This window comes from Cryptomeria japonica, chromosome 6, assembly GCF_030272615.1.
Source record: "Cryptomeria japonica chromosome 6, Sugi_1.0, whole genome shotgun sequence".
Taxonomy (NCBI): domain Eukaryota; kingdom Viridiplantae; phylum Streptophyta; class Pinopsida; order Cupressales; family Cupressaceae; genus Cryptomeria; species Cryptomeria japonica.
In genome coordinates, this window is record NC_081410.1 from 11,242,622 (window position 1) to 11,264,786 (window position 22,165).

The window sequence follows — 22,165 nt, forward strand, 5'->3', positions numbered from 1 at the left end:
TGAAGAGAAATTTTATCTGCACCTATAAACTATGCTTCAACATTTCATCTAATGCCTGTTATCTGCAGGGTTTCTACTTGCCCTGGGCAATGCTAGCCATGAATGTGATCTTTGGTTCACCTCTGATTCCAGATCTATTGGGCATCGTTGTTGGACACTTATATTACTTCCTAACAGCCATCCTCGTGCTGGGGAAAGAATATATTGAAGACTCCAATTTGGATGTATCCTTTACATTGCTTTCTTAATAGCAGAGTGTATTTGAATTGTAGTGCCCTGTCTAAATAATCAGTGTATATCCTAATTTAACTGGGGACTATAAAATGATCTTTGAGTTATTAAGTAAAGCATAAGCATTTTTTAAAATGGGGGAGGTTTAGAGAAAGATAATATATATCTATAATGTAGGTAATCACAATGATACAACCACTTACATGTCAGTCTACCATGGTTAATATCACCAACATTAGTATCAATGACTACATACCATAGTGGCATTACACTTAAAAAGCTCATGATTAATTTTGAGTAATCATGCCCTCCCGCATTTACCATGTCATTTCATAAACTAACTGCTCATGTTGTATATTTACTTAAGACTTTCCAAACAGAACATTCACCACACCTCATGGTCACAAGTTTAAGGGAGGAGGGTAGTACAGTTGGATGGAAGCAAATCATAACATAGAAGCTGAGATACAAACCATGGTCATGAAGGGACAATCAAATGAGCAAAAAAAACATTCACTGTTACAAAATAGTGAAGTAGGAGTGACTTAACCAATCACACAAGTGCATGTAAATTTTAGAATATAATTCATCCCATAAACTCTAGTGTGCTGTAACAAAATACCAAATTCATTTATTATTATTGTATACAAAATAATAAGTGAACAAAATAAGAAATTCCCACTTCTTGCATGCCGGAAATCCAGAGCTATGGTTGGACTTTTTATCTGCTCTATTTCCAGCATAATTTGACTTTATGATACAGAAAAATGGGTTGTTACTAGGTACTTTTTCCCATATAACACTTGCCAATGCTTGTGTTCTTTACCCCGCCCTTACACCCAGGAAGGTCTTGAAAAGACAAATTTTCTAATTCTTGCCAGACCAAGTTATTCGAATGTTGATCAAGGTTCAGTTTTTATCCTGTTTACCTCCAGGCTCATCCCCCGGGAGTATTCCAAAACATTTTCATTTCCTAACAGTTGTTCCCTTTGGTCAATTTTCACCATAAATTTCTAACTTTGCTTCTGAAGATGGCGCATGCTATAGTCTTGTTTGTTGTGGAGTGTCCATCCTGTGGTATGGTTTACAATGTACCTCCTATGGCTTTCTCTTCTTTGTTTTTCATCTGGCTTATCTGTATGAGGGTGGGATTATGTTAGGGTTTCAAGCAGATCCGAAGCAAATATGAACTAACAATTATATGCAGATTTAAATACAAAAGATAAAGAAATGAAACAGGACACAGATAACACAGAGATTTAACGTGGTTCACCCAGAATGGGTTACGTTCACCATACACAGCCGTCCAGTCTTTCTTATTATCTAGCAAAAACAGTACATCAACCTTACAATGCCTTAAGCATCCCAGCCACTTATAACATGCGTTTTTAGGGCAAAAACAAAGTCGACCTTTTTAGGGTTTTATTACAATGTTGGTTTTCATCAAAAAAATACACTAAAAAATTTTCCTTGAGGCCTCCCACCCTCGAACCCCCGCTTTTCTCGGGGGCTGCCGCCCCCAAACCCCTGCCCAAGGCCCCAAACCCTGGCGAGGATACGTGCTGAGTGTACAGTACTTTGCTGATCAGTCACCACATTTCAACAATCTCCCACTTGGAGACTGATCAGGCTCCACACCGAACAATCTCCCACTTGGAGACTGATACTACATGACACCACTGTACATGCAACATCCGCTGGATAAAACACTAGGACTCGACTGGTATAAATTCCACAATTATCAATCAAGAAGACCAACAGAAACTGATGAAGAAATCAACTTCTCTTGTGGAACTGCCTTCGTGAACATATCGGCAGGATTCTCACTTGTGTGAATCTTCTCAAGTCGTAATTGACCCTCCTCCAAAACAGTCCAGATGAAGTGGTACCTGAGTCGAATGTGCTTTGTCCTTGAATGAAAAGCAGAGTTCTTCGCAAGATGAATGGCACTCTGGCTATTAGTATACAATGGGCTATCCTCTTGTGTCTGACCCAATTCCTCCAGAAAACATTGCAACCAAATCATCTCCTTGCTGGCTTATGTAGCAGCAACATACTCAGCTTCAGTGGTTGAAAGTGCAACAACCTTTTGCAGCCTAGAAATCCAACTGACTGCAGTTCCCCCTATAGTAAAAACATACTTTGTAGTACTCCTCCGTGAATCAATATCACCCGCCAGATCAGAGTCAACAAATCCACTCAGAGCAGCATTAGATCCTTTGAAACATAATGCCTTCGTAGTAGTTCCTTTCAAATACCGAAGAATCCATTTCACAGCATTTCAATTTTCCATACCCGGATTACTCATAAACTTGCTCACAACTCCCACTGTATGTGCAATATCTAGCCTTGTGCATACCATTGCATACATCAGACTGCCAACAGCTGATGAATACGGGATGTTAGACATTTTATTAACCTCTTCCTGTGCCTTTGGGCACATATCCTTAATCAATTTGAAATGACTAGCCAAAGGTGTACTAACTGTTTTTGCATCCTGCATGTTAAATCTTTTCAACACCTTCTTTATATACTCACTTTGGGACAAATTCAAGGTTCTATTTTTCCTGTCCTGTGTAATCCTCATACTGAGAATTTGCTTAGCTGCACCCAAATCCTTCATAGCAAATGATTTGGCTAATTTCTGTTTAAGATCATTTATATGTTTCATGTTAGACCCAACAACAAGCATGTCATCAACATAAAGCAATGGGATAATATAACTGCCATTATCAAACCTCTTAAAATATACACAATGATCAGAATGACATCTATGATAACTGTGTTCAACCGTAAAACTATCAAATTTTAAATACCATTGTCGGGGTGCTTGCTTTAGGCCGTACAGACTTTTCTTCAACCTGCACACCAAGTTCCCTTTACCTTTGACCTCATATCCCTGTGGTTGCAACATGTAAATTTCCTCCTCCAAATCTCCATGGAGAAACGCTGTTTTGACATCTAATTGTTCAAGATGTAAATCATCTGCAACCACAAGACTAAGTACAGTTCTAATTGAAGTCATTTTTACAACTGGAGAAAATATTTCATCATAATCTATACCCTTTTTCTGTGCAAAACCTTTTACCACAAGTCTAGCCTTATATCTTTTTTGACCTCCTTCTTCCTCCTTCAGCCTATAAACCCATTTGTTAGGCAACGCTCTTTTTTCTGCAGGTAAAGGGACTAAGTCCCAAGTCTTATTTTTCATCAAGGAGTCCATCTCCTCTTTCATGCCTAGCTCCCATTGTTGTTTGGCAGCTACCTGCATTGCTTCTTCATATTCTTCTGATTCACCAGAATCCGTTAATAAAATAGAATACAAAGAAGGAGAAGATCTTTCAGGGGGTCTACTTGACCTCGTAGAACGTCTAACATTTGCAGGAGTTTGTGGGACAATCTGTTGTTGCTGAGCATCAGGTACCTGTGGCATTTCATTTTCAGGAATCTCATCCAACACCACATATTCTTGTTTGTCCTGTTCATGCTTCTTTTCCTGCATCTGTTCTTTATACATGACCTTCTCATTGAATATAACATCTCTATTTCTAATTATTTTCTTATTTTCAAAATCCCATAACCGATAGCCATATTCATCTATCCCATATCCAATGAAGGTACATTTATGAGATTTAGCATCAAGCTTGGTTCTGTTTTCTTTATCAACATGGACAAAAGCTTCACAACCAAAGGTTTTTGGTAAATAATAATTTACTTTTTTACCAGTCCATGCCTCCTCTGGAATACCACCATCCAAAGGGGTTGAAGGTCCTCTATTTATCAAATAGACAGCAGTATGTACAGCATTTGCCCAAAAATGTCAGGGCAATCCAGCATGCAATCTCATGCTCCTTGCGCGTTCCATGATAGTCCTATTCATTCTCTCTGACACACCATTTTCCTGAGGAGTTCCTGGAACTGCCTTTTGCTTTTGAATCCCATTTAAGGAGTAGTAATCTTCAAATGCTTTGCTGCAATACTCACCTCCATTATCCGATCTGAGACACTTCAACTTTTTCCCTGTTTCATTCTCAACCAAAGCTTTCCATTTCTTAAAAGTTTCAAAAACATCTGATTTTTGTTTTAGGAAATATACCCATGTTTTTCTAGTTGAGTCATCAATAAAAATAACATAATAACAAGAGCCACCAAGAGATGATACTTGAGCCGGTCCCCATACATCTGAATGTACAAGCTCTAACTTCTCACTCTTCTTCTCTTTCCCAACCTTGAGAAATCTGACTCTTTTCTGTTAACCATAAACACAGTTTTCATAGAACTCTAAATCAATCTTCTTTAGTCCTGGCAATAGATTTTTGGAGTGAAGGGTTTTCATCCCTTTCTCACTCATGTGCCCAAGCCTATGGTGCCACATTATCGAATCTGTTCTTGCAACATCTATTGTTGTTGTCCCTGCAGTAATTTTATCTGTAGCAGCTAGGGTAGAGTAAGTGTTACCTGTACACAGATATAATGTGCCTACCTTCGCACCTTTAGCTATTACTAATGATCCTTTACTGACCTTCCACATACTGTCTGAGAGGGTAACTATGCAACCTTCACTACCTAGTTGCCCAGCAGAAATTAAATTTCTTCTTAAATTAGGAACATGTCTTACCTTCTGCAGAAACCAGTCATTTCCATTCTGCAACTTGATCTTTATCTTTCCTTTTCCAACAATTTGACAGGGCTCATCATCACCCAAATATACCTGTCCAAAATCACCTTGAACATAATCTAGAAAATATTTTCTATGGGGTATAGCATGAAATGAAGCCCCAGAATCTATTACCCAGGAATCATTAACATTATCCAAACATAAGATTAAAGCATCTTGTAAAGTATTACTTGCAATATTAGCTTCCTTACTGTCATTTTCATTTTTGTCTCCTCCTTTGTTTTTCCGAGACCAATAGTTTTTCTTTAGATGACCAGGCTTTCCACAGTACCAGCAATCTTTCTTTCCTCTAGATTGAGAGTGTCCTTTCTTTGACTTCCCTCGTGACTTCTCATTCCCAGGGCCTTTTCCTCTTTCCTTTGATCTTCCTGTGTTCTCCACATTCAAAACACTACCCGATGATGTTGGAGTCTCACCTGTGCTTTTCCTTCGCATTTCCCCGCTCAGGATAACACCAACAATATCATCAAATACCAAAGTATTTTTACCAGAGATAGAGTTACTTATAGCCATAACCAAGCTATTCCAGCTTTCTGGCAAAGAACATAAAATCAAGAGTTCCCTAACCTCTTCTGCAAAGGTAATTTTTATCGAAGACAGTTGACTGGTAATTGTATTAAATTCATTTAAGTGCTTTGCTACAGATCCTCCCTCACTCGTTTTCAAATTAAACAAACGCTTCATAAGAAATACCTTATTCGAAGCCGAGGGTTTCTCATACAACTTTGCCAATGTCGCCATCAAATCTACAGTCGTTTTTGCTTTTGTTATATTGAATGCTATAGATGGTGCAAGGCACAATCGAATGGATCCCAATGCCTTTCTATCTAAAATGTCCCACTCTTCATCTGACATTGCGGTCACTTTCTTTGTCTTTCCTTCCAATGGCTGCCACAAATCCTTTTGATACAGGTAATCCTCCATCTGCATTTTCCATAATTGATAGTTCTGGCCGTTAAACTTTTCGACCTTGAATTTGGAGTCCTCCATTGCTACCACTCAAATCTAAGAGTCCTGCCAATTTATAGAAAACCTCGCTCTGATACCAATTGTTAGGGTTTCAAGCAGATCCGAAGCAAATATGAACTAACAATTATATGTAGATTTAAATACAAAAGATTAAGAAATAAAACAAGACACAGATAACACAGAGATTTAACGTGGTTCACCTAGAATGGGTTACGTCCACCATACACAGCTGTCCAATCTTTCTTATTATCTAGCAAAAATAGTACATCAACCTTACAATGTCTTAAGCATCCCAGCCGCTTATAACATGCGTTTTTAGGGCAAAAACAAAGTCGGCCTTTTTAGGGTTTTATTACAATGTCGGTTTTTATCAAAAAAATACCCAAATTTTTTTTCTTGAGGGCTCCCGCCCCCGAACCCCCGCATTTCTTAGGGGCTGCCACCCCCAAACCCCTCCCCGAGGCTCGGCCCGCCCCCGGACCCCGACGAGGATACGTGCTGAGTGTACAGTACTCTGCTGATCAGTTGCCACATTTCAATAGATTAAACACTATAGAATGAACTTTACTTATGGATGCCCTGCTAACAGGGGTGTAACAAGAATATTTGGATGTGTGAAGATTATCAAGAAGTGCAAGCCTATTGAAAGCACCAAATTGCTACAGAAAGATGCATTAATTTTGATGAGAATTCCATCAAAAAGTATTGAGGATACCACTCAGATGCTAAGAGCATTAGGTCTCAACTCCTTGCAGGCTGCTCCTAGGGGCTAAAATCTAACCTGAACTATAACACTGTTGGGATCCAAGATGTAGAGAAGCCCTTGAACCCTCTTGTTGCTGATGAAGATGCCACTCTGAACTAGCCTGGGATGGAGATCATCTTTTGATAGATGGTTGAAATGGAGAAGGCCATAGATTCTTTGTGCAAGTCATTAAAGGTAGAAGAATTCTTAATGGCTTCAGACAGTTTGTGTCTTTGGATTTGCGGCTTAATATCTCTGGTCCTCAGGTTAGAAACAATGATCCTAGTGTGGGGCATAATCTTGTAATTTGATGGTGTGGGAATCTTGAAGGGAAATCATCTTGACCTTTCCTCCAAGAATGCTCTTCTCAAAAGGAATATTGATAGGCATGATGGCAGTCCTGCTAATTGCATTTTAATTAGGGCTGGTGAGTAGTATCCCCGTCCATACTTTGTGTTGGATCCTTGAGGTAGAAAAAAATAGAAGGGGAGTACCCAAGAGAAGAATGTGGTGCCGAAGGATGTTTGTGCTTTTCATATGCTATTCATCATTTTCTTATGGCTGTAAACAAAGTAGTTGGAGTGGGTTGGCTTTCACAACAAATCAAATGGTCCTTGATCAATGACAAGAAGTCAAGGCTCTATACCTGCTTCCTAGGACTATTGCTGGAGGAGGTGTGACTGATCTACCAACAATGGTTTTGTGGTAATGCTTGGACCGTTCTCATGGCTTGCTGTAATTGTGAGAACACCTCGGTGGTCTATAGGACAACAAAACATCTCCCAAATGCTCATGGTAACATGACGATTACTCATCCATCTCCAACAAGTGTCGCATATAATCTAGTAGTGGTGCAAAGCACACTGTAGGAGATCAAACAATTTTATGGTAATTGTAGATGTGTTTTTACTTTTTGAGCACCTTGAACATAGAGTAGAATACGGAGTATCCTACATTCTCTTGAACAAGGAAATCGTGAATGCTAAGAAGTGTGATCAATCAAGATGACTTAAAGGTTTACAATGTGAATGATCGACTTTAAGGTTCTAGATATGCTTAGGTTACAAATGTTATAATGCTGGTTCATACAAAGGGACTGACACAGTTGTTCTAGGTTCTCAATCAATTCTTTTCCTCAAAATGACTTAATAGTTTGCAATGAAGCTCTTCTACTAATTTTACAGATACTCTTTGAAAATAAAATGCAAAAGAATTTAAGGTTTAGGAATTGAATCTATCTCTATCTATGGTAACAATGCAAGAATTATTGGTGACTTAGTGAAACCAGATCAAAGCTTCCCCACTAGGAACAACTACGCAAAGGTGATGCAATCTTCTAAGGGAATACAAATGATTTTCAAATTGCCAACACACATTAATATCAAAGATAATGCGAATCAGTGGGAGTAAAGCAATTGAAGTTAAGCTTTAACAGAGTTCAGTCTAACCATGCAGTGCAATTTGCAATCAACAAATAACAAATGGTATGAACAAGTAGGTTTCACCATAAATCAACAATAATGCCTTCCTTTCAACTAAGTACTTGATGCAAATAACTTTTATTCTAGCTATGATAAATAGGAACCATACTAACACCCAAAATAATACATAGGCTTACCAAGCTTCAATGACTTTGTATTTACTTTGGCAATATCTCGGCAACAATTTCACATAAGTCTCTTACTACAAATGAAATGAGCAAGTCTTGTATAGAGCTCTTATTACAAATGAAGGGCCCGGATTGATTTGAAATCAACGACCAAGATAATTCAAAACAACCTTAATTAGGGTTTGTTACAACTAACTACCTAATCACCAAACTTTTATTAAATGCCAGCCAATGGAAAATGAACAACTTCCTTGACACAAAATGCGAGGATTAAGAACAAATTGGAAAATTCTATGCCACCTAAGATTATAACAAACTACCATGTAGGAGAATGTTCCCCTTATCCTTTTCCTTGAGAGCAAATGCAATGAATCTGGATAGGACCATCTTGAGCTCCTCCATTCATACATTGGGCCTGATATCAAGCTTGAATTCGATGACCTCCAAACCCTTAGCATAGGTAGCAAAGATCTGTTCCCATTCCAACTCTTGTTTTTGAAAATTCTCCATGAAAGGGTTTAGTTTTTAAATCAGACTGATAGCAATGAACAAAAAATAATGCAATAAACACATAGAACCATAGTTCCAAAACTCGCCGTGAGTTGTGCGAGTTATCCGAGTTGCCAAGCTGAGCAGACCTCGCTAAGTTTTTATGACTCGGCCCGAGTCATGGAATATGATATATAATTTCATATATATATATTTGTAAAAGTATACGATTTCAAGATTTTGCCGAGTCATTGCCATGTCCTTGCCGAGTCGTTGCCGAGTTGTAGCCGAGTCACGAGTTGAGTTGGCTTTGCCGAGTCCGAGCCGAGTCCGAGTTTGGGAACTTTGCATAGAACACAAAACTACCTTGGGAAAACCTCCCTCTTGGAGGTGAAAAACCCAGCAATCAAAATCTCAGTTGTATTAGATTAAAACATTATGTATCTTACAAGTTTTGCTTCAACACTTGAAGCAATATATCAGCATAGTATAATTCCAAAACTAGGGCATGAACATCAGTAAACAAATCTGCACTTAGGGCAACTTATCTGCACGATCCTTTTTGCAGGTGATTCACCAATCAGATGTAGGCCATTTGCTTGATAAGGAGACACTTCGCTTGGGCTGAGAATGATTTGCTGGCCTTAGATCAGTTCACTTGCTGAAGGTATATATTCACTGCTTTGCTGAAGGAATTCACAGAGGTAATTCGCTAAACAATGATTGAGATTTGCTGCTCAGAACTGGTTCTCTATTCTTGGGAATGAATTCACTACTCTTAGAAATGAGTTCGCTGCTCTTGGAACATACTTGCTGATCAGAAGAAGTATTTCGCTGCTCTGCTGAAGGTGATTGATCACTGAATGAAGGAGTGAATGAATGTGTGTCCTTTGATGCATGAATGACTTGTATATATATATGTCAAGTCTGCCTAGATGCATCAGGTCGGCCTTAATAATATTATCTTATTTGGGTGCCCAAACATAGTGTCAGGCCAATAGCAATTACAAGTTACATGAGATAGGGTCTGCCCTATTTACATTACAAGTTACATTTGTGTATTACAAGTTTATCACCCATTATGGGGCCATCATAAATTGCAAGTTACATCGCCCCATTTAGGGCTAGACAAAAAATACACATTGCACATTGAGTTTGCCTAATAATGTGGCTAAGGCCAATAGGCCAATTAGCCACCCACATGTGCTAGGTCGGCCCTAGAAGGAATCCGACCTAGCTACAACAACAACACTCCCTCTTAGCTAGGGAGGAGTCCTTCTCAACATATGAGTCACATAGTGACATCCACCATGGCTACTCTTAAGGGTGGGTCCATCATGGCTACACCCATGAATGGAAAGAAAACAAATGATCACAAGTGCTCATCACGGAATCCTCAATGTGATGTCGTCATCTCATCATGACGTTCACCATAGCTATTCCCAGAGGGTGAATAAACACAAGTGCTAAGACATGGAGTCTCTCACATGACATCCACTACCTACTCACAAAGGGTGGAACAAGGGCTTTCACCTCAAGCTTCTCTCGCAGAGAAGAATGCACTAACAAGGGCTTGCACCTCAAACTTCTCTCGTAGAGAAGAATGCATTAACAAGGGCTTGCACTTCAAACTTCTCACACAAAGAAGAGTGCATTATCAAGGGCTTGCACCTCAAACTTCTCTCACAGAGAAGAATGCATTAACAAGGGCTTGCACCTCAAATTTCTCTCGCAGAGAAGAGTGCATTATCAAGGGCTTGCACCTCAAACTTCTCTCGCAGAGAAGAATGCATTAACAAGGGCTTGCACCTCAAACTTCCCTCGCAGAGAAGAATGCATTAATCAAATCTTCAAGATGATGAGGCTCCCTCTAAACCTGAAATGTCAGGCTCCCTCTGAAACCGAAATGTTATTTCCTCCTTTTAGAATAAGAACCCTTTTGAATTAACATTAGACCTTGGCTCCTCTTGAGGTGTCCGTTTGTCAATTTCCGCAGAAGAAGCTAGATGAGTAGACCTGAATTTGCAATCTCGAGCATTGTGGCCATACTTGTCACACCTAAAACATTGAATGTGAGATAAATCCTTCTTTTTCGGTTCTGAAACAAAATCTGGTTCTCTATCTTTATCCCTCTTTCTTCTTTTTCCTCTTTCCATTGAAGTATGAGTAGCAAGGACTTGATTTTCCACATCATAATGGTTACGCCCAATTCCTCTTGTTACCAACCTTGACTCTTTTTGAATACAATCAGCTTGAAGGCGATCAAACTTGGGTAACCTGGATCTCCCATTGATGCTTTGAATGAAGAGTTCCAAGGTTTGAGGGAGACCATTAAGTGCCATCATAACAAGATCTCTGCTAGCAATATTGTCCCCAATAGTGCTCAATTGATTTCTCAAATCAGTAATCTTCATAAAGAATGAGATGACTGATTCATCTTTATCCATTTTTACATTGTGAAGTCGTTGCCTTAAGGCGAGAGCTCTGCTGGTGTTGTTGATCTCATACATGCCTTCCAAGGTTCTGAACATATCTTTGGCTGAAGACATCTTGGAAATGATAGGTACAAGGTGATTCTTCACGGAGTCAATCAAGATCTTCTTTGCGTTGACAGCATTCTTCTTGAATTGGAGTTTCTCTTCTTGATCTTCCACAAAGTGAAATTCGAAGCTCCATCAAGTTTGTCTTCAACCTTCAAACCGTACACCATTGTCACTGCTAGAAATTGCTTGTTGAAGATGAAGTAGGAGGAAGAGCTTCGCTGCTATCAGACAATCTGATCACGATCGATTCAAACCCGCTCTGATACCATGTTAGTTTTTAAATCAGACTGATAGCAATGAACAGAAAATAATGCAATGAACACATAGAACACATAACTACTCTGGGAAAACCTCCCTCTTGGAGGTGAATCACCCAACAATCAAAATCTTAGTTGTATTAGATTAAAACAGTATGTATCTTACAAGTTTTGCTTCAACACTTGAAGCAATATATCAGCACTGTATAATTCCAAAACTAGGGCATGAACAACAGTAAACAAATCTGCACTTAGGGCAACTTACCTGCACGATCCTTGCTGCAGGTGATTCACCAATCAGATGTAGGCCATTTGCTTGATAAGGAGACACTTCGCTTGGTCTGAGAATGATTCGCTGGCCTTAGATCAGTTCACTTGCTGAAGGTATATATTCGCTGCTTTGCTGAAGGAATTCACAGAGGTAATTCGCTAAACAATGATTGAGATTCGCTGCTCAGAACTGGTTTGCTGTTCTTGGGAATGAATTCACTGCTCTTAGAAATGAGTTCACTGCTCTTGGAATATACTTGCTGATCAGAAGAAGTATTTCACTGCTCTGCTGAAGGTGATTGATCGCTGAATGAAGGTGTGAATGAATGTGTGTCCTTTGATGCATGAATGCCTTGTATATATATGTGTCAAGTTCGCCTAGACACCTTAGGTCGGCCTTAATAATATTATCTTATTTTGGCACCCAAGCATAGGGTCAGACCAATAGCAATTACAAGTTACATGAGATAGGGTCTACCCTATTTACATTACAAGTTACATTTGTGTATTACAAGTTTATCGCCCATTATGGGGCCAGCATAAATTGCAAGTTACATCACCCATTTAGGGCCAGACAAAAAATACATGTTGCACATTGAGTTTGCCTAATAATGTGCCTAAGGCCGATAGGCCAATTAGCCACCCACATGTGCTAGGTTGGCCCTAGAAGGAATCCAACCTAGCTACAACATCAACAAAAGGCCATGAATGAAACAATATTATTCAAATGGCTTGTCGAAATAGAACTTGTAGCTTGAAAGTTTTTCTCACTTTATCTTGCAAGTTATCAACACTCATACCATCACTATCAAGGATCTCTTGTTCATATTACCTCCTTAATCAGCACAAGGAATGTAATGCCCCCACTTTGAAATACAATTTAATGATAAATGATAATAATAAAATTAAAATCAAAATATAAAAGAATGCAATTAAATATAATTAAATTTTAATTAAGTTAATGAATGGTCAAAGACATGAAATGAAAAGTTGTGACTCCCTCAAACATGAGATATGAAAGGGAGAAGAGAACCTCATTTGAGGGGATAATTTGGGGATCCAGAAATGCAGATCTGAATGTGAAAGGTTGTGTTTTTTTCAAAAGGCAAAAATAATGAAGAGTTGCACTCTTTCAAAGGGTGCTAATGGTGGAAAGGGTGTGTCTCTCGCAAAAGGGTGTGTGACCTCTCCCTCACATTGGAGGATATAAAAAGGAGAAAGTCTCATTTGAGGAGGACATCCAAGGGAGATCAATTTGAAGAACAATTTATTATTCTCAAAGGGCAGCAATGAAGAGTGATGACTCATTTCTTATGAAGAGGTGTACAAATGAAGATATAAAGAGGAGATTAATTCAATTGATAAGGGGGAATTGGAGGAACCATCCATAAGATTGTAATGTTCCTTGACCATACTGGCGAGGGAGGCAAAGGCGTATGGTGGTGTTGGACTAGGGCCGTACGGTGGTGTGGTCGTACGGGTGTTGAGTAGAGGTCATACGGTGAATATGAGACTGGGCGTACGGTTGTCAAGAGAGGACCATACGGTATTGTTAAGAGGTCGTACGGTGGTGCCAAAACAGCCCGTACGGTGGTGCCAAGACAGGCTGTACGGTAATGTGAGATTGGGCCATACGGTTGTGTGGGAAGCAGGCTGTACGGTGGTGAGGAGAGAGTATAACCGTACAGTAAGGAGGGGGGGGGGGGGTAACGGTGGACTTCAACCTGTGAAGGGGTTAGTCTCCCGCAAGGTATCGAGTAATGAATTCTGAATATTAGGAATCCTTTATGCATGTAAATCAGGTTAACAAATATGCAACTGGAGAAAGTAACAATGATGCGATTCAAGATTTGCCAGATCCAGAACAAGTACACAAAATAGAATAGGGTGAGGGGTGAACCTCACTGAAACTGCAAATACCAAATAGGGAGGGTCTTTCACCTCCGAAATGACGGATACAAGAACTCCAACAGGAATTCACACAAGAGAGAAAAATACCAAAATTCGCATACTCATGACAAAGACTAACTCGGCCATATATATGGGCTTCGGGAAACTTCCAGAAGGGTTACAAATGAGCAAACATGACCAAACTAAGACTTACCTAATCTAATTAAATAAAGGGCCCAAAAGATTTGTTATTAAATTTGGGCCTTACAATAAAGTATTTAAATTTATTATTTAATTATATCGGGGACATCACATTCCTCCCGGGCCAAAAATTGCTTGTCCTCAAGCAATTGCAGACTTGGATGCTCCAAAATTTGCTCGCCTTCCCAGGTGGCATCCTCGATGGGTAGATTCTTCCAGCGCACAAGGAATTCCTTGACCTTGCATGATCTCAGCCTCTTTTCTCTGACATTGATGATCTCCGTCGGCTCTAGATTTAGTTTTCCTTCTTTGTCGATGGGTGGCAAATCCTTGGACACTGTGACGGGCTGCCTGACAGCCTTCTTGAGACATGACATGTGAAAAACATTGTAAATCCGACTCCCCTCAGGAAGCTCCAACTCGTAGGCAACTTCGCCCACCCTCCGAACCACCCTGTAGGGTCCATAGAAACGAGGCTTCAGCTTCTCCTTACCACTTGTCTTCAAGGAGGATTGTCTGTACGGTTGAAGTCAAAGGTATACCAGATCGCCCACCTCAAAATTTGTCGGTTGGCATACATCTTTTGCTTGTTCTGAGCCCTTTGCAGGTTATCTTTGAGAGATGTCAGGAAGTCTAAACTCTCCTGAAGCCAATCTTTGGCCCTCGATGCATGACCGTCTCCCAATGCCAGATCAACAAATGAAGAAGGTTCATAACCGTACAGTGCTTTGAAAGGTGGCATGCCTATCGACATGTGATAAGTGGTGTTGTAACAGTGTTCACCCAAATGTAATAGTGAACCCAAGCGTTCTGTTGAGTTGAGACGTAGTTCCTGAGATTACCCTCCAGCCATTTGTTCACAATCTCGATCTGTCCGTCTGTTTGCGGATGGTAGCTCGTGCTGGGCAACAACTCGGTTCCTGCCAACCGAAATAACTCCATCCAGAAGGTACTTAGAAAACGGCAATCCCTGTCACTGACTATGTTTCGCGGTAGACCATTTAAGCGGAATACCTCACGGAAGAACAACTCGACCACTTGAACTGCTTGGTATCCTGTGGGGATGGCAAAAAAATGAGCATACTTGGTCAAGCGGTCAACTACGACGATAATGCAATCCTTTCCTTGCACTCTGGGAAGCCCAGTAATGAAATCCATCCAGATGCTATCCCATTTCTGGTTAGGGATCGGCAGTGGTTGCAGCAGTCCGACCGGTAAGGTGTGCTCAGTTTTGTTCTACTGACAGGTGGAGCATTCCTGCACATGCTGCAGGACGTCATTCTTAAGTCCCTTCCAGGAAAACCTTTCTCGGATTTGTCTGTAGGTTTTCAAGTATCCCGGGTGTCCGACCAAGGGAGAGTCGTGCATTTCCTTCAGAATCTTTTCCTTCATCTTGGACTCGGATACCAGATAAATTTTGTCCTTGTAGTAAATGATGTCGTCAACCACCTTGTATCGGTCCTGCACTTGACCATCCAACAGTTCGCAGGCAAAAGTATTCTTGGAGTATTCAACCAATAGGTGTTACTTCCAATCCGCCGAAATCTGGGATAAAGAACATATGGTAGGCCTTCTGGATAGGGCATCGGCTACCACGTTATTGTTGCCCTTCACATGCTCAATGTCGAAATCAAATGCCTAGACTTTGCTTACCCACTTCTGTTGTCGTTCATTCAGATCCCTGTGCTCCAAGAAATATCGCAAGCTGTTGTGGTCTGTTTGTACAACAAACTTTGCCTCGACGAGGTACTGCCGAAACTTTGTTAGTGCATGCATGATGGCGAGCATCTCCTTGTCGTAGATGGAGTATAACCACTCAACTCCCAAGAGCTTCCGACTCTCGAACGCAATGGGGTGATGGTCTTGCATCAACACCGCTCCAATGCCTGCCTTCTCCCGAGGCATCGCACTCTAGGATGAAAGGGCGAGTGAAGTTTGGTAGTGCCAGAACCGGACACGTACTCATAACTTCTTTTAATTTGTCGAAGGTCTGTTGCGCCTGTGCACTCCAATGGAAGGATCCTTTCTTTGTCAGATCTGTCAGTGGTGCCCCAAGCTGTGAAAATCCTTTCACAAACCTTCTATAATAACCGCACAATCCAAAAAATCCACGCAGCTTCGAGAGTCTTGGGTGGAGGCCAATCCAAAATGGCCCGAATCTTCTCCTGGTGAACTTGTACCCCCTGGGCCCTGATGACATGACCCAAGTACAGGACCTCAGTCATTCCAAATTGACATTTGGACCTTTTGGCATACAATGATTGTGATTCCATAATCCCCAATACTTCATCCAAATGTCCCACATGTTCCTTCTAGGTTTTGCTGTAGATGAGTATGTCATCGAAGAATACCAGTAGGAACTTACGCAGTTGCTTGTTGAAGATGTGGTTCATGCAGGACTGAAAAGTGGCCGGAGCATTGGTTAATCCAAACGACATGACCAAGAACTCATAGTGTCCGTAATGGCAACGAAAGGTTGTCTTTTCCACATCTTGCTCCCTCATATGGATCTGATGGTAGCCGGAGCAGAGATCAATCTTGGAGAAATAGACTACGCCATGTAGTTCGTCCAACAGCTCATCGATCCTGGGAATGGGGTATCTATTCTTGATAGTCTTCTTGTTCAGTGCATGGTAGTTAACACACATTCTGAGAATTCCGTCCTTCTTCACCAGTACCAGCAAGGACGCAAAGGGGCTAGAGCTGGGCCGGATCCATCCTTTATCAAGGAGTTCCTGGATTGTTTTCTCTATCTCTTCTTTGAACTTCTTCGAGTGGCGATAGAGTGTGGTGATAAAAGGTTTTGCTCCTTCCTCCAACTTGATGGTGTGCTCAAACCCTCGGTGTGGGGGTATACCAGGTGGAATATCAGCGAAAACCAAACTATGCTTATCCAAAATCGACTGAAGTTCCTCATCCTGGTAGTAAGTCAGTTGCTCTTTCATAGGTTTTGTCGAGATCAAGCAATGTGCTGCCTAGACTACATCATGTCTGAAGATGGCTTCCATCCATTTGGCGGAAATCTCCCTCAGGCCGCCATTCAACATTCCCCTGAGAACCACCTTCTTGCCATCCACCTCGAATGAGAACTCCATCCTTTTGAAGCTCTGGGTGTACTAGTCGAGGGTCTCCATCCATTGAATGCCCAATATGACATCCGTGTCATCCAGATCTACTACAAAGAAGTCGTCAGTCACGGTGTAATTTCCCATGATGATGCTCAGTTGCGGAACCAAGTGAGTGCATGATAGGAGATTGCCTCCTGCCACCTTGACATTGAACCAGAGAAACGAAAATCGCCAGACTCGGCGAGTCCGAGTCCGAGACATGCTCGTCGAGTCTTTGGGACTCGGACTCGGACTCATCCGAGTCTGGCGAGGCTGAGTTGGCGAGTTTGGCAAAAACTTGCCAAACTCGGGGAGTCCAGTGCCTGAAACTCGACTACTGGCTGGGTTACGTAAAATGACAAAAAAAAACATTTCAAAATTTTTTTTTAAAATGAATGGTCTCGTCTTTGTTCACTACAACCTCCACCTGAGAATGAGAAAAATTAGAGTTGCAACATGTCAGCCAATAGAAAAATGCTGCCCCTTGACCCCACCTTGGGGGCGCTACCCCCAAACCCCCGTCGAAAAATATGGGGGGAAACTGCGTCGATAGAAGTAGGGAAAATTTAACCTTCGAGTCTAACACTGATTGGATCGACCAGGTAGATATAGAGCCTAAGACTGTAGCCATGGCAGAGGAGGAGCGAAGAGAACGAGCACAAATAGGAGATTTAGAAGCAGATAGTGACACAGATGTTCCTGATATTGGTGAGCATGGCATGGTGTCACGGGGAGCAGCTATGGCTGTCGAATCATCCGGGACCTACCTTAGACACCTTCGCAGGGGGTCGGGGCCGAAGGGTGCAGCCGTGCTGGCTCCTCAGAGCCATAGGCTTGTAGTTGTATTTACCTTTGGTATTTGTATGAAACATTTGATGATGATCATACGATGACGTGGATTTTTTATTCCATGAGTTTTGTAATATTGTATACATTTGACAATGTTTATATATCTATGTTTGTTATTTCCTTTAGCTACAATTTGCGCTTATGCTTATGTGATTGATGTATACTTTGTATGTAATCAAATGAGCCGATTTTGATGATGTTATTGTGTCTTTAAGGTGTATTCAATAAAGGGTGCCTGAAACAAGTTTTAAATCTTTAAAAATCTCTAAATTTCTTGAGTTTTTCACTTTCCCGAGTCCAGCCAAGTCCGATTCCGAGTTCCAAGTCCGATTCGGCCTTGCCGAGTCTAAGCCGAGTCCGAGTCCCGTTTCTTTGCATTGAACCCTTCATGCTCCTTTGTACGCAAACCCCTTCGGGTGACGAGTGATGAGTTTATGAAGTTGAGCGAGGCCCCACTATCGAGCATTACAAGGACTCGTTGCCCTTGGAGTGGACCACGTACCCTAAATACACTGCACCTCGGGGTACCCGCCAATGTGGCAATGACGCCTCCCCTCTGTACCAATGTGGAGATTCTCTCCGCTAGGCTGGTTTCTTCGACAGATTCTTCCCTTGGTGGTTCACTTTCCTCATGCTCCTCTTCTCCATCGGACATCACTTCAATATAGTGAATCTTTCCTTTGCCCAAACATTGGTGTCCTGGTTCCCATGGCTCCTTGCAGGTGAAACAAAGCTTCTTCCTTTTGAGTTCCTATCTTTTGGCTTCATCGAGCGATGACCTCTTCGGAAAGGGTTTATTATCCTTCTCCTTCGAAACGAAAGGTGGTTTGGTATGTGCAAAATTTCTGGAAGAGGAAGATGTTGCCATGTTATGAGCCTTTTTGATTGCTTTCGTGAGCGTGCTGGGGTTGAACCCTTTCACCTAACCTTTTAGTGGTTCCATCAATCTGTCAATGAACAAGATCACCAATCTCTGCTCCGAGATGTCTGTTACCAACACGGATAGTCTATGGAATTCTGTGATGTAACTGTCCACGGGTCCTGACTGTTTTAGTTGCGCCAACTCCTTGAAATTGAGTTTTGGATCCTTCCTGTCAAATCGATCTATGAGCTTCTCTGTGAAGTCGGCATAGGAAGTTATCTGGTCATGGCCGAGAGTGACCATCCCATGATGCCACCATTTGTGCTCGACTCCTTCCAGGTGAAGTGCTGCAAATTTGATAGCTTCATCTTTAGGCATTGGGTTGAGTTGGAAGTAAATATCTGCTTTTTGAACCCAAGCTCGTGTCGAGGTTGCTCTGGTCCCATCAAAGGATGACACGTTGATCTTGCCAACCTTCTGCTTGATATCATTGTTATAGTGACCATAGTGGCCCCAACTTCTGCCGCCTGAGTATTTCATCCGGAGCTCAGCATAATCCTTGAAGGATATGTCCCCCTCGAGATTTGCATCCCTCCAATCTTGGTTCAACTGTGCTTGAATCTCCTCAAAGGTGGGTTCTTGCTCCCCGCGTGGCGCTTCTAATTTTTGAGGAAAGGTCGACATCAGCGGCCGTGAATGTGAGCATTGGACATTTGACCTTCCAGTGATCGAATTGTCACCTTGCCCATTTTGTTCTCCATTCGTTTTTCCCAAGGCCAATTGTCGTAAGGTTTCCTCCATGATTTGTTGTCGTTGCTCCCCTTTGGCTATGGTGTCGTTGAGCTGAGCTTGGCTCCTGGATAGCTCCCTTAATAGTGCCATGACTTCTCTTGTAGGATCTTGTGGTTCCCCCATTCGGTCGGCCGAACAGTACCTCCTAGTGTACACTTGCATCCACTACCCGACAGGCTGGCAAGATCACCAGCTCTGATACCACTGTAATGTTCCTTGACCGTACTAACGAGGGAGGCAAAGGCGTACGGTGGTCTGGCCATACGGGTGTTGAGTAGAGGCCGTACGGTGAATATGAGATTGGGTGTACGGTTGTCAAGAGAGGACCGTATAGTAGTGTCAAGAGGCCGTACAGTGGTGCCAAGACAGGCCGTACGGTAATGTGAGACTGAGCCATACGATTGTGTGGGAAGCAGGCCGTACGATGGTGAGGAGAGAGTATAACCATATAGTGAAGGGGGGGGGGGTATGGTGGACTTCAACCTGTGAAGGGGTTAGTCTCCCGCAAGCGTATCGAGTAATGAATTCTGAATATTAGGAATCCTTTATGCATGTAAATCAGGTTAACAAATATGCAACTGGAGAAAGTAACAATGATGAGATTCAAGATTTGCTAGATCCAGAACAAGTACCCAGAACAGAATAGGGTGAGGGGTGAACCTCACCGAAACTGCAAATACCAAATAGGGAGGGTCTTTCACCTCCGAAATGGCGGATACCAGAACTCCAACAGGAATTCGCACAAAGAGAAAAATACCAAAATTTGCATACCTATGACAAAGACTAACTCGGCCATATATATGGGCTCCGGGAAACTTCCCGAAGGGTTACAAACGGGCCGACACGACCAAACTAAGACTTGCCTAATCTAATTAAATAAAGGGCCCGAAAGATTTGTTATTAAATTTGGGCCTTACAATAAAGTATTTAAATTTATTATTTAATTATATCGGGGACATCACAGATCAAAGAAGACAAGAAAGTCAATGGATCAATATCTAATATCAGAATTAATAAGGTGAAAATTAGCAGACTTTGATATTTACAAGGGCAAGATTCAGGGCAATCCCAAAAGGGGACATTACAAGGAACCTATCCTGAATTACCTTAATCGTTTCTTCTAATCGAATGCAATCATCTTTCATGTTTTCAAGAGTTTCTTTCTTTGTTACCAATGCACAATACCAATGGCTAAAATCATAGACCGCCTTTGCTTCCATTACACCTCCATTTATCAAAGTTTGTTTAGGAATCTCCTTCAATACACACTGATGGGGAATTGTCTTGTCTTGAACACCCTGGAAATCCTCCCACAATTACCTGAATTCATCACCTCTGAGCCGAGCATGAAATTAGAGTTTGCCCAAGTTGTAGAGGCTAGGAATATATCTAGCCTTTCGGATATAAACTTTTTGCTGCCCTCTGTGTGTTTGGTGTTCGACATCCCAAAGGTCAGATTCTTCCACAAACCTTTGAAAACTGATCATGTTTCAGGAGCTGCCAGTAATAACTTTATTCTTAAGAGTTACCTAATGGAGGATTGAATTACCTTCCAACAATACAGAAGTTGTGATAATTGGTAGAAAATATCAAGATATGTTTTTGCAACATGCCATGTGTCAGCAGATGATATTTGACTCTGATTGGCAAGTCTTCCAATTATTAGACAACAATTCAACAGCATTCCTTACCAGCAGAGATATCATGTTTGAGAGTATCTTTCTCTTGTCAAATCTTGAAATGCACCAATAATGCTACATTAATCATAACTGTTTAAATTTTATAATATTTAATTTTAATAGAAATATATTGAAATGTGGAAAGAACATCTTATTGGTTTGAGCTCTTTGTATCCATCAGAACTGAGTTGGAGATGGTAATTTATGGTAATTAAACATACTGTAAACATGATTATTTCCTTTCTTCACTTCATCTAATTTGCACGTAAGGGGGGGGGGGATGGCAATTTTTTTAATCATTTCTGGGAACAGCTCTTAAAATAATATATTGAATTGATATTTGAATTTTTAAAAATACAAATAAATAAAAAGACCCAAAAATAACATAAACAAACCAAAATTGCAATTTCTAAATAATAACAGTTCATTGATTCCATAGTCCATCTGATAGATCGATAATTATAGACATAATATGAGACATGATTTATATTGAGAAGTGCTGAAATAGAATTATTGCATCATGTATCATGCATAGGTATTGAGCAAAAAGCTTAGAAATTGGAGTTATCTTCTTAGCTATATCTTGGAAACTACTCTTTCCTCTTCTCCTTTGGTGAATGTGAAACAACAATGGACATTTTGTAAAAGTTCTTTTCAGTTGGGGGCATTGGTTGATGCCTCCAATGTAGAGTTTTATTTGTTTTAGAATATTAAAAAAAATGCTGTTATTTTGTGCATCATGTGGGTGGATACCCTGATGTCAAGGGATGTGAGAGAATTTTCAAAAAGACCAGAATGGGGGGATAGGGAGAGGATGTCCTCATCAAGTCTCTACGTGCCCAGAATGCCAGCAAAATCTGTAGGGGCGTGACCCAATGGAAGACTGGTTTTAGCTGAGATCATCTTCCAGAGTTATATGACTCTGCAATGCCCCCATGTCATATAAGATCTTAGTATTCTTTGCTGTTATTTTGTGCATCATGTGGGTGGATGC

General features: G+C 41.1%; 1 pseudogene; it reads left to right on the forward strand.

The window, feature by feature from the left end:
- Positions 1 to 22,165, forward strand: part of LOC131069646 (derlin-1.1-like) — a 39,587-nt pseudogene that overhangs the window by 16,296 nt on the left and 1,126 nt on the right.